This window comes from Hyperolius riggenbachi, chromosome 5 (genome assembly GCF_040937935.1).
Source record: "Hyperolius riggenbachi isolate aHypRig1 chromosome 5, aHypRig1.pri, whole genome shotgun sequence".
NCBI lineage: Eukaryota > Metazoa > Chordata > Amphibia > Anura > Hyperoliidae > Hyperolius > Hyperolius riggenbachi.
Genome location: NC_090650.1, coordinates 31,506,748 through 31,532,823, shown reverse-complemented (window position 1 = coordinate 31,532,823; position 26,076 = coordinate 31,506,748). Strand labels below are relative to the sequence as shown.

General features: G+C 48.8%; 1 protein-coding gene across 5 annotated transcripts in view; it reads right to left on the bottom strand.

Annotated features, from left to right (window-relative positions):
* Nucleotides 1-26,076, bottom strand: part of LOC137518086 (diamine oxidase [copper-containing]-like) — a 146,713-nt gene that overhangs the window by 30,488 nt on the left and 90,149 nt on the right. Inside the window, exon 1 of one of the 5 annotated variants that reach the window (XM_068235387.1) lies at nt 9,181-9,286. The exons of 3 other annotated variants lie outside the window; for them this stretch is intronic. The gene's annotated coding sequence lies outside the window, so the exon portion shown is untranslated. Of the gene's footprint in view, nt 1-8,914; nt 9,012-9,180; nt 9,287-26,076 lie in introns of those variants that run through there. One more of the 5 variants, XM_068235385.1, reaches the window with a different exon arrangement.

The window sequence follows — 26,076 nt, the reverse complement described above, 5'->3', positions numbered from 1 at the left end:
AAAAGTCTTGTAAGCGGCAGTGGGAAGAGGTGACCAGTGAAGAAGACAGAAGGATATTGTTAGTAGAGTCGAGATTGCATGTAGGATGGTATCTGGAAATAAGTGGTCTGGAAAATTGTACTGCACTTTGGAACATGACAGAGCTATAATAGTCAAGGACTGTGGTGAGAACACTAACATGTAAGCTCCTCTAATGCAGGCACTGATGAGGAGAGATTAGTGATTTCTGCACAGCACTAAGGAGTCTGTCATATTTGTATAAGGAGTTCTGTGACAACATCGCCTCTCGCAAGACGCACACCACCTGAGAACAGTGGAAACGGGCCCTAAGTGTGCTCTAGTGAGGGCTGTACATTATATATATATATCTTTTTATTGAGTAAGATCAACGCAACATATACAGTAGCTATGAAAAATACTGTATGTTTAGGGTATAATTATACCAGAAAAAATAAACTGAAGACGAGTAAAAACTTGTGCAATGTACATATCCTGCCAAACTGTATTTAAAAGCTAGGCAAAAGCCACATGTGATATTTCATATCGAATAAATAATTTTTCAATTACAATGTCCCAGCCGAGCAGAGGGTTAAACCTTTCCAGTTATCACTTTCAGAAGAACACAGAGTTAATTAGCTTTCAGCTCTCATCTCTTATCAGCACCCCTGCTGGCAAAAAGTATTTATCAGATTTGACAGAACCTCATACAGTACACTCTTACCAGCCTGACAGTCTCCAAACTTCATGGTTTTCACACCTCTCCTGTCTACCAGAAGTTTAAAAAGAGATCCTCTCTGATGTTATCTCTGCTCCTCTCCACACAGCTGCTACAGTAACTCTATAAAATGCATAAACTTCATATTTCATGTTTTTTCTAGCCACTAGGAATATGCTAGCTGACGCATCTTTACAGAAACTATTAAGATCAGTCTGATATACACACTGAAAGTTTTTTACCGTAATTGCACAGCTGCTGAGCAAATCATGTTTTCAGTCATGCTCTATAGTTTTATACTCGGGTTTCCTATGTGTGAATTCATAATGCCTTACTGCAGTAGTTCCCAACCCTTTTAAAGTTGTGACACATGACGCCAAATGCTCAGACCTCACATCAACCCCCCCCAAATAAAATGCCCTCAGACTCAGTTTAGGTTGGCAGGTAGCCAGGTATAGGTACCCTCAGTATAGGTAGCCAGGTGTTGGTGCCCTCAGTATAGGTAGCCAGTTTTAGGTGCCCTCAGTATAGGTAGCCAGGCATAGGTGCCCTCAGGATAGGTAGCCAGGAGTATGTGCAAGGTGTAGGTGCCCCCAAGAGTAGGTGCCCCTCAGGATAGGTAGCAAGGATAGGTAGCGAGGTGTAGGTGCCCTCAGGATAGGTAGCAAGGTGTGGGTGCCTTCAGTATAGGTAGTGAGATGTAGATGCCTTCAGGATAGGTAGCAAGGTGTAGGTGCCCTCAGGATAGGTAGCAAGGTGTAGGTGCCTCTAGGATAGGTAGCGAGGTGTAGGTGCCCTCGGGATAGGTAGCAAGGTGTGGGTGCCCCCAAGAGTAGGTGCCCCTCAGGATAGGTAGCAAGGATAGGTAGCGAGGTGTAGGTGCCCTCAGGATAGGTAGCAAGGTGTGGGTGCCTTCAGGAAAGGTAGCGAGGTGTAGGTGCCCTCAGGATAGGTAGCAAGGTATAGGGGCCTTCAGGATAGGTAGCGAGGTGTAGGTGCTCTCAGGATAGGTAGCAAGGTGTGGGTGCCTTCAGTATAGATAGTGAGGTGTAGGTGCCTTCAGGATAGGTAGCGAGGTGTAGGTCCCCTCAGGATAGGTAACAAGGTGTAGGTGCCTTCAGGATAGGTAGCGAGGTGTAGATGGCCTCAAGATAGGTAGTGAGATGTAGCTGCCTTCAGGATAGGAACCGAGGTGTAGGTGCCTTCAGGATAGGTAGCAAGGTGTAGGTGCCCTCAGGATAGGTAGCAAGGTGTAGGTGCCTTCAGAATAGGTAGCGAGGTGTAGGTGCCTTCAGGATAGGTAGCGAGGTGTAGGTGGCCTCAAGATAGGTAGTGAGATTTAGCTGCCTTCAGGATAGGAAGCGAGGTGCCCTCAGGATAGATAGCTAGGAGTAGGAGCCCCCAGTAGCATGTGCTGGTGGTGGTTTACTGACCAGCTCCAAGTGTTCCAGCGCTGTCTCCCTCCCCACTTCTCTGCCTCCGCTACGTGCATAGTTAGAGCAGGGCTACTAGAAAATGGCGGCCGTTGTCTGCATTTGTGGATATTGGCGGTCACTTTCTTGAAGCCCTGCTCTAAATACGACAAGGCAGATCTCAGAAGGAGGAAGGCATAAAGCGGGGAGATGTGGCAAGCAGCAACACATAGCCGGTGCTGCCGCAACACCTAGATGTGTTGCGGCACACTGGTTAGGAATCACTGCCTTCCTGAATGCAAATATGTCGTTCAATTTCTTGATGTCATGATCGCTGCTGCAGCAGGTATTGCTGGAAGTAGTAGTGCTGCAGCTCAGGTAGTTATGATCTCTTTCCATGCAAGCTGCATAGCTTTGTCTGCCTTTCCCTGCTGTCAGCTTGTGACTGATTATCATTCACCTGTGTGGGAATCTGCATGTCTGCTCCCATTGGATGACCTCAGTATAAAGATCTGCTTCCTGCAGGACTCCTCTGGTTTTCATAGCTTCAGTTTAAGCCTGTCTTGCTGTCGCTTCAGCCCCCGATCGTGTTTCTTGTTCTAAAGATACTTTGCTGGTCTTTGCATCATATATTGGTTCATTGCCAATATATATGCATACCAGCACGTTTATTATTTTCCTTGTATTCGTGTTACGTTGATACATCAGTGTCGCTGATGTATACGTACACGAACTGTTTATATCCTGTGTGCAGTTAGTCAGCTTTCCAGCACGTTTTGGTAGGTTGCGTGTACCGTGATCACCCGTGCTGAGGTAGTTACCCTGCTCCTGGTTCTGTTTGTGGATTGCGTTCATCTCTGCGAAGAGATAACGAATCCTTCTGAATCCTGTTCTGTTACCGTTTGTGGATTGCGTTCATCTCTGCGAAGAGATAGCGAATCCATCTGAGTCCTGTTCCCTGTATTGCTCCAGTCTAAGTCAGTGTTCCTGCTTATGTCATATATCGGTTCATTGCCGATATATACATATGTTAGTCAGACGTTACAAATAGTTTCATTGATAGCTGTAATTGTAATACGCTAGGAAAACATACTTGTTGTATTTTTGTCTGTGTTACGTTCATCTATCTTGATCCTGCTATTTCCTGACTATCCTGTCCTGTCTTTGTGAGGCACGCCATCGCTGCAAACGCATTGGCTGCCTCATTCCAGTCTGTCTTGTTGTGGACGCTTGCTGTCACTAAGTAGCGGCTAGCTAGCAAGCGTTCATTCTGTCTACCTGTCCTGATCTCCTCAGTTCTGGTTTATGCGCTCAGCGCTACCTTGCGCTGAGACGTTATCGCAAAAGTATTGTTTGTGGCTGTCGGATCTGTGCGCCACAATCTCCTTTTGGAGTCAGTCCTCCCCTCCACTATACTAGGGATAGCCTGTTTCCTTGTGCTAGTGTGTGTACCTCCTCCACGTCAGCTCATGCGTTGCATGCTGACTGTGGAGAATACACCACCAAGCCTTACACTTGATAGGACTTATGTTCAAGGAGAGATCATTTTTTTTCAGATTTCGTCCTTTTTGAAAGGGGGTTGGAGTTTCCCCCTCTGTCAAGGAGGGCATCAGCTCTTTTGCCAGCCCCTCCCATCAGGATGAGGCCTTTAAAAGTCTGGTACAAACAGATCTCTGGATCCTTTACTCATCATTTGTAGAATTCCACCTATCGACAGGTCATTTGTACTCTGGCCAGAATGCAATATTAAATTATTAAGCACAAAGACTTTATCGATTATTGGACACAGCCAAACACGGTATTTTGAACTTTTCAGACATTTTTCATCATTCTCTGTTTTTTGTATTTTTGTCCAAGCAATCTGTTCGACTGCTAGATATATTTATTTATATATAAATATAAGTTCACCTTGTGTATAAGTTGACCCTCTTAAGCTGGAATATTGTATTGACTCAAGTATAAGTCTATCCACCAAAGTTAATAGCTGCACTCAGGGCCGAGCCTGGGCGGGTGCTGCGGGTGCAAGGCACCCAGGCGCCTGCCTCTGAGAGGCGCCGCCCGGCCCCGCTCTCCCCCTGTGGCCGCCGCCGCCGCTTCAAGCTCCCTCCTCCCTCTAGCCGCCGCGTCAGACCTCGATCAGGCGGGCGGGCGCTAGGACCTAGCACGCCGCACTGATATGCGGAAGTGACATCACTTCCGCATATAGAGCGGGTGCGTTCGGCGCCCTTTTCCTGGTCGGGTCGCCCACTGATTGAGGTCTGACTAAGGGCTGCTGAAAGGTGAAGGGGGGAGCGGAGGAGGGAGCGGCGGCGGCGGGGCGCGGTCCTGTCACTCACTAGCTATCCTGGGCACAGATACCACCTGGCTACCTATCCTGGGCGCACATACCCCCTGGCTACCTATCCTGGGCACAGATACCACCTGGCTACCTATCCTGGGCACAGATACCACCTGGCTACCTATCCTGGGCACAGATACCACCTGGCTACCTATCCTGGGCGCACATACCCCCTGGCTACCTATCCTGGGCACAGATACCACCTGGCTACCTATCCTGGGCGCACATACCCCCTGGCTACCTATCCTGGGCACAGATACCCCCTGGCTACCTATCCTGGGCACAGATACCACCTGGCTACCTATCCTGGGCACAGATACCCCCTGGCTACCTATCCTGGGCACAGATACCACCTGGCTACCTATCCTGGGCACAGATACCACCTGGCTACCTATCCTGGGCACAGATACCCCCTGGCTACCTATCCTGGGCACAGATACCCCCTGGCTACCTATCCTGGGCGCACATACCCCCTGGCTACCTATCCTGGGCACAGATACCCCCTGGCTACCTATCCTGGGCGCACATACCCCCTGGCTACCTATCCTGGGCACAGATACCACCTGGCTACCTATCCTGGGCACAGATACCACCTGGCTACCTATCCTGGGCACAGATACCACCTGGCTACCTATCCTGGGCACAGATACCACCTGGCTACCTATCCTGGGCACAGATACCACCTGGCTACCTATCCTGGGCACAGATACCACCTGGCTACCTATCCTGGGCGCACATACCCCCTGGCTACCTATCCTGGGCGCACATACCCCCTGGCTACCTATCCTGGGCGCACATACCCCCTGGCTACCTATCCTGGGCGCACATACCCCCTGGCTACCTATCCTGGGCGCACATACCCCCTGGCTACCTATCCTGGGCGCACATACCCCCTGGCTACCTATCCTGGGCGCACATACCCCCTGGCTACCTATCCTGGGCGCACATACCCCCTGGCTACCTATCCTGGGCGCACATACCCCCTGGCTACCTATCCTGGGCGCACATACCCCCTGGCTACCTATCCTGGGCGCACATACCCCCTGGCTACCTATCCTGGGCGCACATACCCCCTGGCTACCTATCCTGGGCGCACATACCCCCTGGCTACCTATCCTGGGCGCACATACCCCCTGGCTACCTATCCTGGGCGCACATACCCCCTGGCTACCTATCCTGGGCGCACATACCCCCTGGCTACCTATCCTGGGCGCACATACCCCCTGGCTACCTATCCTGGGCGCACATACCCCCTGGCTACCTATCCTGGGCGCACATACCCCCTGGCTACCTATCCTGGGCGCACATACCCCCTGGCTACCTATCCTGGGCGCACATACCCCCTGGCTACCTATCCTGGGCGCACATACCCCCTGGCTACCTATCCTGGGCGCACATACCCCCTGGCTACCTATCCTGGGCGCACATACCCCCTGGCTACCTATCCTGGGCGCACATACCCCCTGGCTACCTATCCTGGGCGCACATACCCCCTGGCTACCTATCCTGGGCGCACATACCCCCTGGCTACCTATCCTGGGCGCACATACCCCCTGGCTACCTATCCTGGGCGCACATACCCCCTGGCTACCTATCCTGGGCGCAGATACCCCCTGGCTACCTATCCTGGGCGCAGATACCCCCTGGCTACCTATCCTGGGCGCAGATACCACCTGGCTACCTATCCTGGGCGCAGATACCACCTGGCTACCTATCCTGGGCACAGATACCCCCTGGCTACCTATCCTGGGCGCACATACCCCCTGGCTACCTATCCTGGGCGCACATACCCCCTGGCTACCTATCCTGGGCGCACATACCCCCTGGCTACCTATCCTGGGCGCACATACCCCCTGGCTACCTATCCTGGGCGCACATACCCCCTGGCTACCTATCCTGGGCGCACATACCCCCTGGCTACCTATCCTGGGCGCACATACCCCCTGGCTACCTATCCTGGGCGCACATACCCCCTGGCTACCTATCCTGGGCGCACATACCCCCTGGCTACCTATCCTGGGCGCACATACCCCCTGGCTACCTATCCTGGGCGCACATACCCCCTGGCTACCTATCCTGGGCGCACATACCCCCTGGCTACCTATCCTGGGCGCACATACCCCCTGGCTACCTATCCTGGGCGCACATACCCCCTGGCTACCTATCCTGGGCGCACATACCCCCTGGCTACCTATCCTGGGCGCACATACCCCCTGGCTACCTATCCTGGGCGCACATACCCCCTGGCTACCTATCCTGGGCGCACATACCCCCTGGCTACCTATCCTGGGCGCACATACCCCCTGGCTACCTATCCTGGGCGCACATACCCCCTGGCTACCTATCCTGGGCGCACATACCCCCTGGCTACCTATCCTGGGCGCACATACCCCCTGGCTACCTATCCTGGGCGCACATACCCCCTGGCTACCTATCCTGGGCGCGTATACCCCCTGGCTACCTATCCTGGGCGCGTATACCCCCTGGCTACCTATCCTGGGCGCGTATACCGCCTGGCTACCTATCCTGGGCGCATATACCCCCTGGCTACCTATCCTGGGGACATATATCCCTGGCTATATATTCTGGGGACACTGTCTGTTTGTCATTATGTGCATTTACTGGTGAAAATCTCTCTTATGTGCATTTGCTGGTGAAAAGCTGTCTTCTTATGTGCATTTGCTGGTGAAAAGCTGTCTTCTTATGTGCATTTGCTGGTGAAAAGCGGTCTCTTGTTATGTGCATTTGCTGGTGAAAAGCGGTCTCTTGTTATGTGCATTTGCTGGTGAAAAGCGGTCTCTTGTTATGTGCATTTGCTGGTGAAAAGCGGTCTCTTGTTATGTGCATTTGCTGGTGAAAAGCGGTCTCTTGTTATGTGCATTTGCTGGTGAAAAGCGGTCTCTTGTTATGTGCATTTGCTGGTGAAAAGCGGTCTCTTGTTATGTGCATTTGCTGGTGAAAAGCGGTCTCTTGTTATGTGCATTTGCTGGTGAAAAGCGGTCTCTTGTTATGTGCATTTGCTGGTGAAAAGCGGTCTCTTATGTGCATTTACATGGGGAAAAGCTGTCTCTTATGTGCATTTAGTGGGGAAATTTTGTCAGTAAAAATAATCTTTTGTCAGTAAATTTTTAGGTATTTGTCAGTAAAAAAATAACGTGAAAGGTTGGCAACACTGGCAGGTTGCGCGGCGCAACGGGAAAGATACAGGCAGCCCACCTCACGCTTGGGCTTGGCGGGGGGAGGAGCCTACGACAGCGAGAGTAGGGTGGCCGCAGGCAGCCATAAATACGCAGTGTGTGACTGCGTCGCACTCGCAGAGCCTCTCAGCCTGAGTCAGTCCAGAGACTAGCAGACTCGCAGGAAGCCAAAGCCAGCCAGGAGCAAGCCCATGGAAGAGGGGTAGGAATGGGGTATCACATGCATGCGGAAAGAGGTGGAAGGTGTGGGTGTGATTAGGCAGGACACTGGTGTGGTTATGTGGTTGGGCGCGGTAAATTTAACCACTCCCATAGGCGCCAGAGAAAATCTTGCACCCAGGTGCCAGGCACCCCAGGCTCGCCCCTGGCTGCACTTGGAGACCAGAAGGCGTTAACAGCTGCACTGCATAAGGTATTTTAGCCATTATTCCCTCTTAGCCCCTAAGTGCAGCCAATAACTGCTCCAGGACCCCACATGCAGCCATGAACCCTCTAATCTGTCCCCATACCCCCTTTCAGTGTGACCAGTGGCCCCTGTGTCCCCCCTGGCTCTGTGGTGCCTGTGTTTAAAAAAGCCTCCTTTTATTTTATCTGCCTGTGGGTGACTGAGAAGGTCAGTATCTTCACTAATAGACTTTTGAAACTTCATGAAATGAGTTTAGTGAGAAATACCCCCCATGTACTGGAACTTTTAGCCAACTAACTAATTGGTGCACATTAGGCCCAGTTCACCTTTGGGACTAAACGTGACCATACACTAGTCCATTTTTCTCATTACTCATTCTCATACTGATTGCTAATTCAATCAATTTCAGCCAAAAATTGATTGGAACGGTCAAACGTACTGGATGGAAAATGTTGATTGGTGGCATGTCGGGAGGGGCAGTAGATTGACAGCCCATAGCGCTGCATGCCTGTTGCCACACGGGGTGACAGTGAGACAGCTGAGAATTTACACTGCATACGGGTGCCAGGAGGGACATTTTACACTTGGGGGGGAGGGGGGGAGACAACGGCCAGGTCCATTGCATACGCATGCTGTTGCCAGCATGCGCCAGATCAACCATGTTGGACCCAGATTTTCCAGCATGCTCAACCAATTTCGCCCCAAAATCGATTGAATCATTGATCAAGCATGCTTGTTGTGGCATCGATTTTCATGGGATTCGATAAAATTAACATTGCTTGATGTCTGGAAACCTTTTGAAAAACCGTAGGGGGCCAAAATAATCAAGCTGTTTGCCATTCATACTTTCAGTATACAGAACCAGGCTGGCAGCACTGTGTTTTTCTCAAAGCCAAAAGCAGAGTCTCCCTTTAATCCCAGCCATCACTGGACCACAGATGTCACTGTTAACAGATCCCGTAGTTTGTCTTTCTCAGTCGCCAACAGGTTTCCATGACAACTGAGCTCTCACAAGCCAGACAGCACCCTGGAGTGGAGGATTTCAGTGTTTTTCCCCTCACAGGAGTAGAGAAGTATCCGGGAAGGGGGGGTTACCACACATACAGACTTACCCGATGACTGTGGAGGAACTAGGAGTCCGTAGCAAGACGAGCAAGAGAGGGCACCCCTGCTATCCTCCGTAGCCCCCGGCGCAAGTGCCTGGACACTCTGTGTGAGCTCCTCGGTCACACAGAGCTCCAAACACAGCTGTAAAGGTAGCTCCCAACTGTCCCTTTTTCGAAAGGGACCAAACCCTCTGTCCCTCTCTCTTCCCCATTTTTTAAGACCAATGAACAGATCTGTGTAAATATATGCATTTTTCATCTGAAAATTGTGTTCATTGACCATCATTTAAATTGATATATTTCTTATATTTAGGCTGGTTTCACAGTGGGACGTTAAAGTCCCACGTTACAGCAGCCAGTAACGCAGCCTAACTCACAGCACTGTAAAATCAATGTACTGTTCACAGTGCCCACGTTGCGTTAGGGTATAACGCTGCACGTTAAATGAAAGTGCAGCATGGTGTATGTTATACCCCTATAGAGCTGTGTTAGATTGTTTGCACATGCTCAGTGACTAGCCACATGGCTAATTAATATTCACTGCACTGTGGTGACTCTTGGGGGGACTGGTAGTGTTGTCCGGATCATGAATGAATCGTTCATTTGATCTGGATCTTTTTTGTGAGTTAGGTTCACAGTGGATGTCTCTCTGGAAGAAACCCGGAACATACAGAATTTACAGTGCAGGGAAAGTCCTGTCCTGCTAGTCATTTCACCCCCAGTCTGCTTCCCTAGTAAAATGATTCAAAGAATTTGGTTCAAAGATCCAGATCTTTTCAATGATCCGATTCAAATGATCTGAATCCTTAAAAAGATCCGGACTTCCCATCACTATCCTGGAGCGGCTGCTTTGAGAGCTGCATAACGCGACTCAATCTGACGTCCAACTTCAACACCACCATGCTTTGCGTTAGGGGCACGTTATGCAACCATAACGTCCCCTAAAACGCAACGTCTTGGTGGGAAAGTAGCCTTAATGTTAAAATGTAGGTTCTCTTTTCTATCACAGGAAATTGCAAAAGCAACCAGCAAACTGTGTGCATATAATAATTGTTTATAACACTGATATTCAACTATTCCCCACTGACGGTATCCTCTATTTACTTGCTCCAAGCTTAGTAAGTTACTATGGAGTTGATGTAAAAAAAAACCCTTCTTTTGGGGATTTTATCTTGTTTTATCTAATGTTTTAGCATTTTGTTGACTCTACTTTATGCATAGCTCCCAACTGTCCCTCTTATGGAGAGACAGTCTCTCTTTGGGAGCCCAGCCCCTCTGTCCTTCTTTCTTCCTCATTTGTCCCTCTTTCAGGACTGAACATATTTATTTTTTCTACCAAAAAATGTGTTTAATTGGCTCTAAACTTTATTCCCATCCTTTAACCACTTGAGGACTACAGTGCTAAACCCCCTAAAGACCAGGCTGGTTTTTGCTTAAAGGAGTTATCAGGAAATATACAGAAAATAAGTGTTACTTACCCAGGGCTTCCTCCAGCCCCAATCTCCCAGCATGTCCCTCGCCGCATCTCTGCAGTCAGCCATTCGCCACAGCTCCCTCCGGGTCCCCGGCGATGACGTCAGGCCGACCTCCAGGTCAGCCTGTATTGCGCCTGCGCAAGCGGTGCTGTCAATCACCGCCACGGCAAGGGACATGCTGAGAGATTGGGGCTGGAGGAAGCCCTGGGTAAGTAACACTTATTTTCTGTATATTGCCTGATAACTCCTTTAATAGGCCACTGCAGCTTTAAGGCCAAGCTGCAGGGCCGCACAACTCGGCACACAAGTGATTCCCCCCCCCCCTTTTCTCCCCACCAACAGAGCTCTCTGTTGGTGGGGGTCTGACTGCTCCCCATCTGTGTTTATTTTTGTTTATATAAATATTTTTGTTATGTTTTTTTAAATAAAATGTTCAATTTATTTATTTATTTCTCCCCTGCTCCCTCCCTCCCTCCCTCCAGCCTATGACAGCCGATCACTCTCCTGTGTGGCAGGGGGACAGCCGTGTCACACGGCTGTCCCCAGTACAGCGCTGCTGCAGATCACAGCATTGTACTTAGTGAAAAGACGGCGGTTTCACTGTCTAACAGCCTCCTGAGCGCCGATCGGAGACTGAAGGCAGGGCGGAGCTCCGCCCCTCAAGCAGGAGATGCGCGTGCAGCCTGCCTGCGATCTCCTGCAGTAGCCGGCCCCAGGACCTGACGCCAATTGGCGGTAGGCGGTCCAGGGGCTGTTGCCGAGGCCACGCCCATTGGTGTGGGGCAGTCATTAGGTACTTGTGTGTCAGGGGCATGGTTAGGAGTGTGGCAGGGGCGTGGCTTAAGTGTCCCTCTTTTGTCAAAAAGTTGGGAGGTATGTGTATGTAATGACTTATGCTGGGAACACACGATGCAATTTTCCACGCGATCGTTAATTTTTCGACATGTCCGATCCATTTTCGATCAAGAAAGGGATTTTGCTAAGTTATCATGGGAAAATCAATCCCTTTATCAATCGGGAGCAGTTTGTCCTGTCCGATCACCCACCTATCGGACAGGAACTTGCATTGTGTGTACCCAGCATAACAGCAATAAGAAAACATTTTGTGATAATTTAGCACCTAATTATGTCAATGACTAAAAGTGTGTGCATCAATTTAGCATAAATTATGTCATTCTGAATAATTCATTACATGGCTTCAGCCAAGTCTATAAATAGAGGTGTGGCTGGCAGCAGCTAGTCAGTTGACTCTTCAAGCAAGCTGACAAGACTGCAAACAACACAGGCCAAAGTCTGCGATCAACACAACAAGAGCCAGACTGCCATCAAGTGGTGGATCAAGGTCTGGGACCTGGAGAATAACCCCCAGGGCAGTTTGTAGGCTAAATAGCTTCTCAGGGTAGGTGTGAAACGCTCCCCCCTTCCCACCATATAACCTGCAGGTGCATTTCTAGGATCTCAAAACATACAGGCTACCATGGGCAGTACGAAAGCAAACCTAGCAGATGTGTAACAATGGCATCCCATCCAAATTCTGTACAAAGTCCTATTTCCTCAAAGAAAAGATACATAGGGCGTGATTCACTAAACCGAGATAACTCAGTTATCACGTGTTAAGGCTTTGCACGTGCAAACGTGTGTGCTAAGTAGTTTGCTCGTGCAAAGTTTATGTCGGCGTTACGCATTGCGCGCTAAGTGCGGTATGCCATTGAAATCAATAGCGCTTTGCCCGCTCAGTAGATAGAGTTTGGTAATGAAATTATGAATGGTGCTTACATTAACATGTGCGGCGCGCAAAAATGTGGCGCGCGCAAAAGTCGAGCATTGCATAATGAAATATATACAGTAATAAGTCAAATTCTCGTGATCTGCAGTGACTTTGCGTGCTAAGTATCATTATCACATAAAGTCACTGCATATCACGATACTTTGCGCGTGAAGAGTTTGCGCGCATGTTAGCACATGCAAATCGGCTTTTCACTGCCGTGCTAGACACACACACGCACGCGCGCGCACACACACACACACACACACACACACACACACACACACACACACACACACACACACACACACACACACACACACACACACACACACACACACACACACACACACACACACACACACACACACACACACACACACACACACACACACACACACACACACACACACACACACACACACACACACACACACACACACACACACACACACACACACACACACACACACACACACACGCATCCTGTCTAACCTTTTTGGACAGGATAACCCCTTCATGCAATCACAACACGTGCGCACACACAAATACCAGAATGTAACAGTCACTATGAAATAAATGAGGCTATCCTTCTGATTCTCTGCCTCTAATACTTTAAGGCAGGGAACATACTAGACTGTTTTCATACGCGTTTTCTGCACAGAAAAACTGAGAACTCATGTTAATCAACTTAATATGTTTTTCTTGCGCAGAAAAAAAAACTGACATTCTGCATAATAATTCTGCACATTTTGTCAGTTTTCTGTATCAATTACATTAGTTGTTGTGAAAAAAAAACGCACGTGGTTTTTCTGCATAGAAACACACTTGGTGTACAGAAATCATATGCAGAAAAAGGCGAGCCGAAAACTGAAAAACAAGTGTGATCCCTGCCTAAGCTACTGTATAGACTCTGAAAAAGCATGCGGATCAAATGTCTATAACACATCTGACAAGATTAGCTGCACAGAGGCGTATCTAGAGGGGTGCAAGCATGGCTCATGCCATAGGCGCCACAGCAACATGGGTGCCACGTCTCCTTCTGTGCTGCGCTGCCATGCCTGCCCCTGTGTCTCCCCATAACTCAGATCAGATTAATTCTGTTATATGGGGAACATGGCTACTTAATGTATGTATGTAGAGCTCACTTAGCTTAGTGTTAGAAAAGAGGACAGAGAGTGAATAAGAAGAAAAAAGTAACTTCAGCAATATCCCGAGCCAAAACACAGCAATCATAACACACGTACGCAGGAATGGAGGCTGTTTTTAGAGGGGAAGAGGGCTCTGACTGGGGGGTGGGAGGGGGCGCAATTTCAGTGTTTGCCATAGACTCTATATTACCCAGATACGCCCCTGTAGCTGCATGCTTGTTTCAGGTGTGTAATTTAGACCCTAGTGACCAGAAAGATCAGCAGGATTTCCATGCAACTGGTATTGTTTAAAAGGAAATAAATATGGCAGCCACCACTCTCATACGAATGAAAGCAATGAAACATTTGCAGCAATGATTATAACATAATAAAAGTCTGACACGCCTGAGGCACGTGCCGTGTCTGCACCCTTCCAGATACGCCTCTGTATCTTTATGAATATCTCTGCAAACAACACAAATAGGCAGTGTCGTCTTAAAGGATACATTAGTTCTGATGAAACTTTAAAAATGGGGGGAGCAGGAATGTGTAAGAGGCTCTCCTCATGCCCATTGCTCCCCCCTTCGTTATGGTGTAAGGAACCCCCCCCCCAAGCAACTTCCTGGTCAGGAGGGTTGGTGAAGACTGTGCAGGCGCTGCCTGGCGACGCAAGTCCCTTGATCACAACATACTGGTTTCATTTTTGGCTTTCCACTGACTTGAATTTCTTCATCTCCTTGAAAATCTTACTAACCTACGGTACCTGAGCAAGTGCAAACAGCTGGTGCAACAACTAAGCTTCATCGGTATGCATTACCACCAGGTACTGCTATTGTCGTAACTAGAAGTCCCCGGGCCCCCTGCAAGAATTTGGATGCCCCACCCCCCCGGGGGCCTGTTCAGGGCCGTTTTGGGGGGGCAGGAGGGGTCGCAGCATTAGGGGAGAGCATTGCACATAAGCAGGGAGAGGGGACAGTACCCCCCCCCCACCTTGGGCTCTCCCCTCAGTGCGCTCCCCTCCTGCATAAATCATCAGTGGCAGCAGGCACATACCTCTATCCACCGCGGAGATCTTCGATCTGTAAGTGCTTCACATTACTTCCTGTTTAAACTTGATTTTTGTGCCCCCCCTTCATCCTCTTCCCACGTGCGCGCACACACACGCACGCACGTATACATACACAGGCCCATATGCAATTCCCCTTTTCTCCTGAGATATCTCCTAGGACAGTGGTTCCCAACCTTTTTGACGTTGTGACACATCATGCCAAATGCTCAGATCTCTGTGACACGTCACGTATGTATAATAGAAAAAATACTATTAATAACCATGAATGGATGGAAAGAGTGCATTATCCTGAATACACTTAACAATGAAGGCTAGAACCTTTCAGGAATATGAATAAAAACAATCAGTGGAACAGTTAGCCGCCTCCCCCCCATTTAGAATGATAGCACAGCACTGACAATTTGCACCACGCGTTATAACCGCAGTGCACACCCCCCCCAAAACGCCCTCAGACTCAGTATAGGTAGGTAGCCAGGTATAGGTGCCCCCAGTATAGGATCTCATGTGTGGGTGCCCTCAATATAGGTTGCAAAGCATAGGTGCCCCCAGTATAGCAAGTCAGTTGAAGGTCTCCATCCCCCCATAGGTAGCCAGGCATAGGTGCCTCCAGTATAGGTAGCCAGGTGTTGGAGCCCTCAGTAAAGGTAGCCAGCTATAGGTGCCCTCAGTATAGGAAATCAGGTGTAGGTGCCCTCAGTATAGGTAACCAGCTATAGGCGCCCCCTTGGAAGCCGGCGCCCTGAGCGACCGCTCCCTTCGCTCATATCAAAGGCCGGCTATGGCTGCCACTGATGATTTACGCCAGAGGGGAGCGCACTGAGGGGAAAGCCCAAGGTGTGTGTGTGGGGGGGGGGGGCGGGGACTGTCCCCCCTCCCCACTGATGTGCAATGCTCTCAACTCATGCTGCGACCCCTCCTGTCCCTCCCAAAACGTCCCTGAGCGGGCCCCAGAGGTGCCCCGGGCCTCACCGTGGGTGCAGGGGCTGCATCCCCTATTGTTACGCCCCTGGGTACTGCAGACTACTGCACACGCCTATTCACCTGAACTGACAAGGATATATGGAGGCTGCCATATTTATTTTAAACAATTCCTTTTGCCAGCCAGTACTGTTGGTCTTTCATGCATCAGTAGTAGTGTCTGAGTCACACATATGAAACAATCAAATAAATGAGCAAATAAAGTCTAGTCTGCATGCTAGTTCAGGGTAAGTCAGAAGATTAGCATGGCAGCCAGACAACCAGTATTGTTTAAAAGGAAATAAATATGACACAGCCTCCTTATCCCTCTCACTTCAAGTGAATTACATGTGCAGAAGTCTGCAATACCTGGTGGTAATGCATGCACATTGTAGCGCAGCTCAGGTCAAACTTTTTGAATACGACCTGGTTCACATTGGCGTTCAGTGGTAAACGGATCAGTGAAAACGGATCTGTTACAGGTTGATTGGATCCTTTTTCATTCAGTTCCCGTTCCGCTGCTTGCGTTCCGTTTCCCCGCAACCCGCCCCCCCGACCCCCATCCCCAAAGTGGATTTTTGCTGTCTAGAATGGTCCCTTTCTTCACTAGTGTGAAGAAACATTCCATTTTCTCATTTCCCCCAATGCAGCGTTTCGGCTTCCGTCTCCGTCCTGTTGGGCTCTGCGGTCCGGAATAATTGCTGCAGCACCAAACTGGCGGTCCTTTCAGCAGATTGTGCGGAGCGGATCCGTTCTAACAGACCAATGTGAACGGATCCATAGGTTAAAGTGGACCTGAACTCTTGCACCGGACAGAAGGAAAAACGAGAGAAATGTACCCTGTGTGCATTTACAGAGTTTAGCCTGTCTAATTCCCGCTCATCTGTGTCTAATCACAAGTTGTAATTTGATCTCTTCCCTGTGTCACATGCCTACCATGGCAGAGATGGCAGATAAGCTCATTTGAAAGCACAGGCTGTAAACAATATGTCTGCTTCCATGAATCAGGAAGTAGAAACAGGGCAGATTGATTGCAGGATTTGTATCAGCTGTAACAAAGAAATGTTTTTTGTTTAAAGGTTATTGTGCTGTTGTATATCTTTTAGAGCAGAGAGGAAGTTCTAAGTTCAGGTCCACTTTAACATTGGATCCGTTCCGTTAGGATCTGCGAATGTACCTTTTTTTTTTGCCAGTGTGAACCGGGCCTGAAACCCTAGGTGTTCTCAATTGGTTATCTTTCGTTTAAATATTTACAAGTAAATATATTTTTCCATAGGAAGTCGTGATATTGTGGCCTGGGGAGAAGTTACACTTCCTTGTGGTGTCAAAGAAGAACTTAACTAAATATAACTCATATAAATTCAATTCAATCTTTCTGACTTAAAGGGAAGGTTCAGGGACGCTACAAAAAAAAAAAATCCACATCCACTTACCTGGGGCTTCCTCCAGCCCGTGGCAGGCAGGAGGTGCCCTCGGCGCCGCTCCGCAGGCTCCCGGTGGTCTCCGTTGGCTGACCCGACCTGGCCAGGCCGGCGGCCAGGTCGGGCCTCTTCTGCGCTCCATTGTGCGTTCCACACTGGCGCGCTGACGTCATCGGACGTCCTCCGGGCTGTACTGCGCAGGCTCAGAACTACGCCGAGGGCACCTCCTGCCTGCCACGGGCTGGAGGAAGCCCCAGGTAAGTGGATGTGTATTTTTAGTTTTCTTGTAGCGTCCCTGAACCTTCCCTTTAACTAAATATAACTCCATTAATAAAATAGCTTATTTTTACAATATTACTTTATTAATTATCCAGTCAGTGTTTGCCTGTTGTAAAATGTTTCTTCTCCTTGATTTACATTCTTAAAGAGGAACTCCAGAGGCATATAGTAGAATGTACTAAATGATTCAGGATACTTACTTTTATGGTAATTACCCTGGTTTCAGCATCAGGAGTGCTTCCTATATCTATATATTGCTGTATATTGGTATGTAGCTCCGCCCTCCCAGTGCTGCTTAGCCTAGGCTTTTTACTATGCAGAATGCTCCTCCCAGAGCTTTCTGGGAGACCAGGTGTTATTTCTACTGGCTTTGGGGCATACAGTAAACAAATATTCCGCAGAGATGCACCAGTCAGCACTGAAAATGTCGCCACCTGTGATAAATTTAAATCAGGGAGGAAAGATTTTACAATGGGCAATTGCTGACGAAATATTTTATAAATTAGCATTGTAAAAAAAAAAAAAAAAGTAATTGTATTCATTAAGTTGTACTCAGAAGGGTTCGGTGGTGTACCTAGGGCATCTGATACCCGATGGGTATTAAATGTCCCCCCCCCCCCAAAAAAAAAAGTGAGTCCGGCATGCTAAGTGCGATACAGTGGATAATGCAAGGAATAGGTAGCCTGAAATAGTTGCCAGGCCCGTTTCTAGGGCCGTGCGGGGCGTGCCGCCGCCCGGGGCGCTGTTGGGAGGGGGGCGCTGTAATGGTGGGGGGAGCCATAGCCGCGGGAAGGGCAGCCCAACCTATCCCTCCCTCTCCTGGGCCGCCCTCCGTGCTCCCCCCTCAGATGCAGAGTGAGCAGCCAGGAAGCGCTGTTTACAACTCACCTCCCTGGCTCCAAGCGCTGCTCTCTCGCCGCCTGTCTCCTCTCTGTATACACGCGTATACACACGCTGCTTCCTGTTTAGCCGGAAGCAGCGTGTGTATCAGCGTGTAGGCAGATAGGAGAAGACCGCCGGCGAGAGAGCAGCGCTTGGAGCCAGGGAGGTGAGTTGTAAACAGCGCTTCCTGGCTGCTCACTCTGCATCTAAGGGGGTAGCATGGAGGGCGGCCCAGGAGAGGGAGGGAGAGGTCGGGCTGCCCTCCCCGTGGCTCCGGCTCCCCCCTCCATTATAGGGGACAGCTACCTATCTAACCTATACTGGGGGCACCTACCTCATCTAACATACACTGGGGGGCAGCTACCTATCTAACCTATACTGGGGGGCACCTACCTAATCTAACCTACACTGGGGGGCAGCTACCTATCTAACCTATACTGGGGGGCACCTACCTAATCTAACCTACACTGGGGGGCAGCTACCTATCTAACCTATATACCTAATCTAACATACGCTGGGGGGCAGCTACCTATCTAACCTACACTGGGGGGCAGCTATCTATCTAACCTACTATCTAACCTACACTGGGGGGCAGCTACCTAATCTAACTTACACTGGGGGGCAGCTACCTATCTAACCTACATACCTAATCTAACATACACTGGGGGGCAGCTACCTAATCTAACCTATACTGGGTGGCAGCTACCTATCTAACCTATACTGGGGGGCACCTACCTAATCTAACCTACACTGGGGGACAGCTACCTATCTAACCTACACTGGGGGGCAGCTACCTATCTAACCTATACTGGGGGGCACCTACCTAATCTAACCTACACTGGGGGACAGCTACCTATCTAACCTACACTGGGGGGCAGCTACCTATCTAACCTATACGGGGGGGCACCTACCTAATCTAACCTACACTGGGGGGCAGCTACCTATCTAACCTACACTGGGGGGCAGCTACCTAATCTAACCTACATTGGGGGGCAGCTACCTAATCTAACCTATACTGGGGGGGCACCTACCTAACCTATACTGGGGGGCACCTACCTAACCTATACTGGGGGGGGGGCAGCTACCTAATCTAACCTATACTGGGGGGCACCTACCTATCTAACCTATACTGGGGGGGGCAGCTACCTAATCAAACCTATACTGGGGGGCACCTGTCTAATCTAGCCTATACTGGGGGGCAGCTACCTAATCTAACCTATACTGGGGGGTAGCTACCCATCTAACCTATACTGAGTAGCCCCTACCTATCTAACCTATACTGGGGGGCAGCTACCTATCTAACCTATACTGGCGGGGCAGCTACCTATCTAACCTATACTGGGGGCACTTATCTAACCTGTATTGGGGGCACCTACCCACCTAGCTAGCCTATACAGGTGGCAACTATACTGGCTACCTATATTGCAGGCACCTACCTAAATAACCTATACTGGGGGCACCTACCTATCTAACCTATGCTGGGGGCAACTATTCTGGCTACCTATATTAGAGGCACCCACCTAGCTAACCTGTACTGGGGCACCTACCTATCTAACTTATACCGGGGGCGCCTGCCTATCTAACCTATACTGGGGGCAACTATACTGGCTACCTATACTGGAGGCACCTACCTGGCTAACCTATAGCGGGGCCAACTATACTGGCTCACCTATGCCTGGCTACCTATAGTGGGGTACCTATTCTTGGCTACTTATACTGAGGAGACCTATACTAAGTGCAACTAGACCTGGCTAACCTATACTGCGGACACCCATACCTTGCTCCGGGGGCGGGGGGGTTTGGGCGCAATTTTTACACCCTCGCCCTGGGTGCATTTTAGCCTAGAAACTGCACTGATAGTTGCCCCCAGAATAGGTAGCCTGGAATAGTTGCCCCCAGTATAGGTAGCCTGGAATAGTTGCCACAAGTATAGGTAGCCTGGAATACTTGTCCCCAGTATAGGTAGCTTGGTATAGTTGCCCCCAGTATAGGTAGACAGGAATAGGTGCAGCCAGGAATAGGTGTAGCCAGGAATAGGTACAGCCTGGAATAGGTACAGCCAGTATAGATAGCCAGGAATAGGTACAGCCAGTATAGATAGCCAGGAATAGGTACAGCCAGTATAGATAGCCAAGAATAGGTACAGCCAGTATAGATAGCCAGGAATTGGTGCAGCCAGTATAGATAGCCAGGAATTGGTGCAGCCAGTATAGATAGCAAGGAATTGGTGCAACCAGTATAGATAGCCAGGAATAGGTGTAGCCAATATAGATAGCCAGGAATAGGTGTAGCCAGTATAGATAGCCAGGAATAGGTGTAGCCAATATAGATAGCCAGGAATAGGTGTAGCCAATATAGATAGCCAGGAATAGGTGTAGCCAGTATAGATAGCCAGGAATAGGTGTAGCCAGTATAGATAGCCAGGAATAGGTGTAGCCAGTATAGACAGCCAGGAATAGGTGCAGCCAGTATAGACAGCCAGGAATAGGTGCAGCCAGTATAGACAGCCAGGAATAGGTGCAGCCAGTATAGATAGGCAGGAATAGGTGCAGCCAGTATAGATAGGCAGGAATAGGTGCAGCCAGTATAGATAGCCAGGAATAGGTGCAGCCAGTATAGATAGCCAGGAATAGGTGCAGCCAGTATACGTAGACAGGAATTGGTGCAGCCAGTATAGGTAGCCAGGAATAGGTGTAGCCAGTATAGATAGCCAGGAATAGGTATAGCCAGGAATAGGTGTAGCCAGTATAGATAGCCAGGAATAGGTGCAGCCAGTATACGTAGACAGGAATTGGTGCAGCCAGTATAGGTAGCCAGGAATAGGTGCAGCCAGTATAGGTAGCCAGGAATAGGTGTAGCCAGTATAGATAGCCAGGAATAGGTGTAGCCAGTATAGATAGCCAGGAATAGGTGTAGCCAGGACCAGAGGGGTTCTGAGCAGCGGTAACCCCCGACTGCAGGGGGCCGACTGTCACCCTCCCTGCCTGCTGGGGGGAGGTGGGGCACTCCTGCCGCCACCCCCTTAAGATGCCACTGGTAGAGTTCCTATTTAAATGTATCACGGATGGCGACATTATGGCTGGTAAGGAGCATCAAAGCATCTGTGGAATGTTTGTTTGTTCTGCGTTCCAAAGTGAGTAGAAACAGAGTGCGCTGGCTGGAAAAGGCTTAGTGACATCATAGCCTAGGCTAAGCATCACTGGTGGGGGCTACATACCAGTATACAGCAATATACAGGTATAAAAAGTGTTTCTGATGCTGAAATCAGAATAATAAACATAAAATTTGATATCCTGAATAGTATATTACATTCTACTACTGTATATGTCGTTACAGTGCAATCTGTCACACCATACTGACTTTGTGTGCAATACACATATTCTCCTTTGCTGGTGCCAGAAGGTGTCCTGGATCTGCTCAGATCCTAGCAAACCCCCCTGCTTCTTATACCCCTGAGATGCCCCCTTTCAGCAGGAGATGCCCTAGACATCTGCCTAGATGGCCTACACCTAAAAGTGTCTGTGGTCCTATAAGGTGTAATCCATGGTATCATAGTGTTTTTTAAATAAGTGATAATAAATACAACAATTACTGGGTATATCAAAGTGTTATAACAAGTTATTAGCAGGAAATTCCTGTTGCTCAGTACAGAGAGACAGACATTAATGCACACAGAGGAAGCACTGAGCAAGGCAAACAATTATCCTAGTAAGATGTACAGAGGCGCCAATAGGATAAAAGATATTAATTAAAAAGTTTAAAAAAATTCGGGTGGCGGCGGTGGACCAGCCACTCAAAAATGGACTTTGAAATGTCAGTTTAGAACAAATAATTTATTCACATACTCCAAAGAACAGATCGCAACGCGTTTCACGGGCACAATCCCGCTTCATCAGGCATTCAACAGTAGGAGTAATACACTTAAACAGGTCCAATGTACGCTTGGCACCTCTGGAATTATCCTACTTTTTCCCCACAGTTCCTCTACATCTGCTGACTGAGCGCTGAGTGTAGATGATCATATACAGTAGGTGAGATCTTGTATACAGTACTTTCTTCCTATCTACAGTGGGATGCAAAAGTTTGGGCAACCTTGTTAATCGTCATGATTTTCCTGTATAAATTGTTGGTTGTTTTGATTTAAAAAAAATGTCAGTTAAATATATCATATGGGTTTTAAATGCCACAATTCTTTTAATTTAAATTTTTCTATCTTTTCATTCTTTTTTGTGCCATATGCTGTGTAAGATGGAATTCACTGTCACTATTCATTTTATTTGCTTTCAGGTGCTGGCTTTAAATGCCACAATTCTCTTAAGCTTAGAATTAATGGTGCATGTAACCAGGCCTGTTACCATTTGAATTCGGAATTTACGATGTCTCTTCATCACTAGAGTCTGCTTTATGTCATGTTGAGGATTCTATTGATCTTATCAATTTAGATAGGATGCCTGCATGGGCGTCCGCAGAAAATTTTCCAGGGGGGGGGGGGGGCAAAAAGTGGGGAGCAAAAATTGGGGCGGCGTGCATTTGGGCTGCTGTTGTGTAAAAAATGGAGCTACGCCTTGCGGCGCGCGTAGCGCGCCGCCCCGTACAATGGGTGTGGTCATGAACCAGAATGTGGGTGTGGTCGTGGGTGGAGACAAGTTTACATGAACTAAGCAATGGTGGGACATTAGATTAGGACAGTGGTGGCGAACCTTTTGGAGGTCGAGTGTCCAAACTGCAAAGTCACTTTACTATCACAAAGTGCCAACAGCAATTTAAACTAAATACAAACGTTTTAACTCATACATGAACATTATGGAAAATTAAGTTGAAAATAAACTGTGAAGATAAACAATTTCATCCATCGTACTCCTGAAAAAAATTATTCATTTTTTTTAGAACCTCCCAGTTTCATTTTCTGTTTTAAAAAGCGGAAAAAGGGGGGCGTGGCTTGCCAATGGCCGGGTAAAGACGTGCTTCACTTGAGCTCCCGCTATCCCGACTCCTATGGACTACTTATTCAGCCTAAAACAACCCTGAAAACAACCCTAAAACCAACCACAAACGACCGGAGGGCACCCTCACATGGGTGGCAGCAGAAAGAAGAGAGAAGCTCCTAAAAAGCCCCGCTCAAGTACATCTCAGATCCTACGCTTCCTACGCCCGCTCGAGAGAAGATTACAGGAGCAAGGGGAAGACATGGCAACCCCACCGAGAGGGGATCAGGATCGTAATCCCAACCCATCCACCTCTAAAAAGGCAAAGAATGACTCAAAACCTGCCACCAATTCTCCACAATCCTCCCGCTCACAAGAAGAAGGTGAAATGGCGGACGTACCACGTGGTGGCCGGGACCGCGGCTCTCCGCTGGCTAATGGCTGCAGGGATTCCCCATTGCGAACAGGGGCCAATACCTCAGAAAGATTCCCGGAGAAGCATGGAGAAGACAGTCCGGTGAACTCTCCAGCAAGCGGACAAGACAGAAACTCCCCACCAAAAGCCACCAACAGCAGTAAACAACAGCTACGGGTTAACTCACCGAAGTCCTGGCAAAACCTACCGGTGCGCAACCCTTCCTCCCCCACAGCCTCAGACGGCGCCGATTCCTACTTGGAAGTGGACTTACACGATTACATACATTCCCTACCAACCAAACAAGACTTAGAGAACTGTGTAACCCGTATATTGGAATCACACAGGAGAGACATGGCTGAATTCAGGCAGGAGTTCAGCCATGTGGTACAGCGTGTTGAAGACATAGAGAAACGACAAGACGAGGTTGATAAAACTCTGGAGAAGCAACAAAGCACCATTAACTCTCACACGGAACACATATCCGCTATCTACTTGAAAATAGATGATATAGAAAAACGTCATCGGCGCAACAACATAAGAATCAGAGGTGTCCCCGAAGCCACACGCGCTCCTGATATTATGGCTACTACGGAGGCCATTTTTAACCTCTTCCTAGATGCTCCTGCTGACAATAAGATTGAGCTGGACAGAGCGCACAGATCTGCTGGCCCACCTAACCCTGACCCACTCAAACCAAGAGATATCATATGTAGAGTACACACTTCTACAAAGAGAAGGACAGGATCATGATGGCAGCACCTCAGAAGGGGGAAATAGACTTTGACGGAGCCAAAATCCGTCTGTATCCGGATCTGTCTGGCCTCACCCTCCAACTGAGGAAAGCAGTGAGACCTCTACTAACGGTGCTGCGGGAGAAGGATATTATCTACCGTTGGGGCTACCCGTTCGCTGTACATATGACAAAGGAAGGAAGATCGATAACTTTCTCTTCACCACAGGACCTCCAGAAAGTGAGAGACTTCTATGATCTACCACACATCACCCTCCCCGAATGGCCGTTACAAGCTTCCACTACGACTCTTCCACAACGAGAACGCTGGAGAAGATTCCAGAATAGAGGAAGAGGGAACGGGGCTATGGAAGCGTCCACAGAATAGGAGTGTGATCCTTTCTCCCTACCCCCATATCTCAGGTTTTAAGCGCATTTTTGTTTTCTCCCAGGAAATGAAGCTGATCGACCTATGTAAGTACTTAAGTATGGAACACCTTGGTGTTCTTCACCCCCCCCCCCCCCCCTCCTCCCTTCGTGTGGTGATGCCTCAGACTTCCAAGAACTATATACACCATTCCCCCGGCATAACTCTTAAGAGCGAGTGTCTACATAATGTCCCCAATGTCTCCCTACCATTTCTCGAAGAGACTCCCGCTACCTGTTGAACATTACCTTCCAGGGCTACAGCATGACTTTGATACCCTGGTCAAACATAGCTGGCCCTTGCTTGCCGTGGCCTCTCCCAGCAAGCGGCGACTATGCACCGCTCACATGGAGGGGGGCCCCCCTCTTCTCTTGGAGTACTCCTGCTCACCACGCTATTTTCGGGGAGTTCAACGAACAGTATTATAGTAGTTGTTGTCATACTAGATGTTGTTACCAGCTGGCCAGTTAAAGGGTTATGTTCTCAGGCTATCTGTTTTGTAATGTTTAATTAATCAGCCTCTTCGATACCATATAATGAGCATGTGGGGTTATACTTCTGCCTACCCTCCTACTTATAAACTAGCTTCCCTATAGGGGAGGTAAAATACTATAGAGATGGCCACATGCCGCGAGCTCTGCGGATGACTGGGAATCCGTGACATACTCGAACAAGTGCTCAAGAGCAAGACGAACAGCACTGCTTCTATTAACGAGACACAGGGTCCCTGACCACGTGGAATTACAAAATTTACTTAGAAACATCCACGGATCGCACACTCGCCCTCAGACACGTGGCATAGCCTGCAAAGAGGCCTATATTACAGCCAAACGATTTCCTAATACACGCAAGGCTAATTCCTTTAAGGCAGCATAAATCCCTAAAGGGTGTTAAACATAACCAAAGCTTAATCATATGGTGTCTATATCTATTGGACATACGCCACGCATCCCAGGATTATAATCCACTCACCTATTTGTGACGGGTTGAGAACATGGGCCAACAGACCTCCCCCTACCCCACACACCTCCCCTTACACAAGAAACCTCAGACACCATGTCTCTGATCTACCACCTACAAAAGTTATCTCAGATGGTTATTACCTATAACCCGCATCTGAAAGAATTATAGCCCGTTGTCTCATCCAGGGTTAATTATCATACCCCCTCCTCCCCCCACAATGAGGATGCCCTCTATTTACCGGTTTCTTCAACTAATATGTTCAAGGTTTTTGGTTGTAATGCAAGGTTTATCTTTTGGGGAGTCGGGAGCGGATAAGCTCTCGTGACCGGTTCTTGGTTCTCACTCCCCACCAAATCTCTCACACTCTAGGTGTTCTACGAGCACTTCGAGTGTGACCAGTGAACATTTGTTCCCTCCTGCTGGCATGATAACAATGCCGGCTTCTTATGTTGTATTTGTGC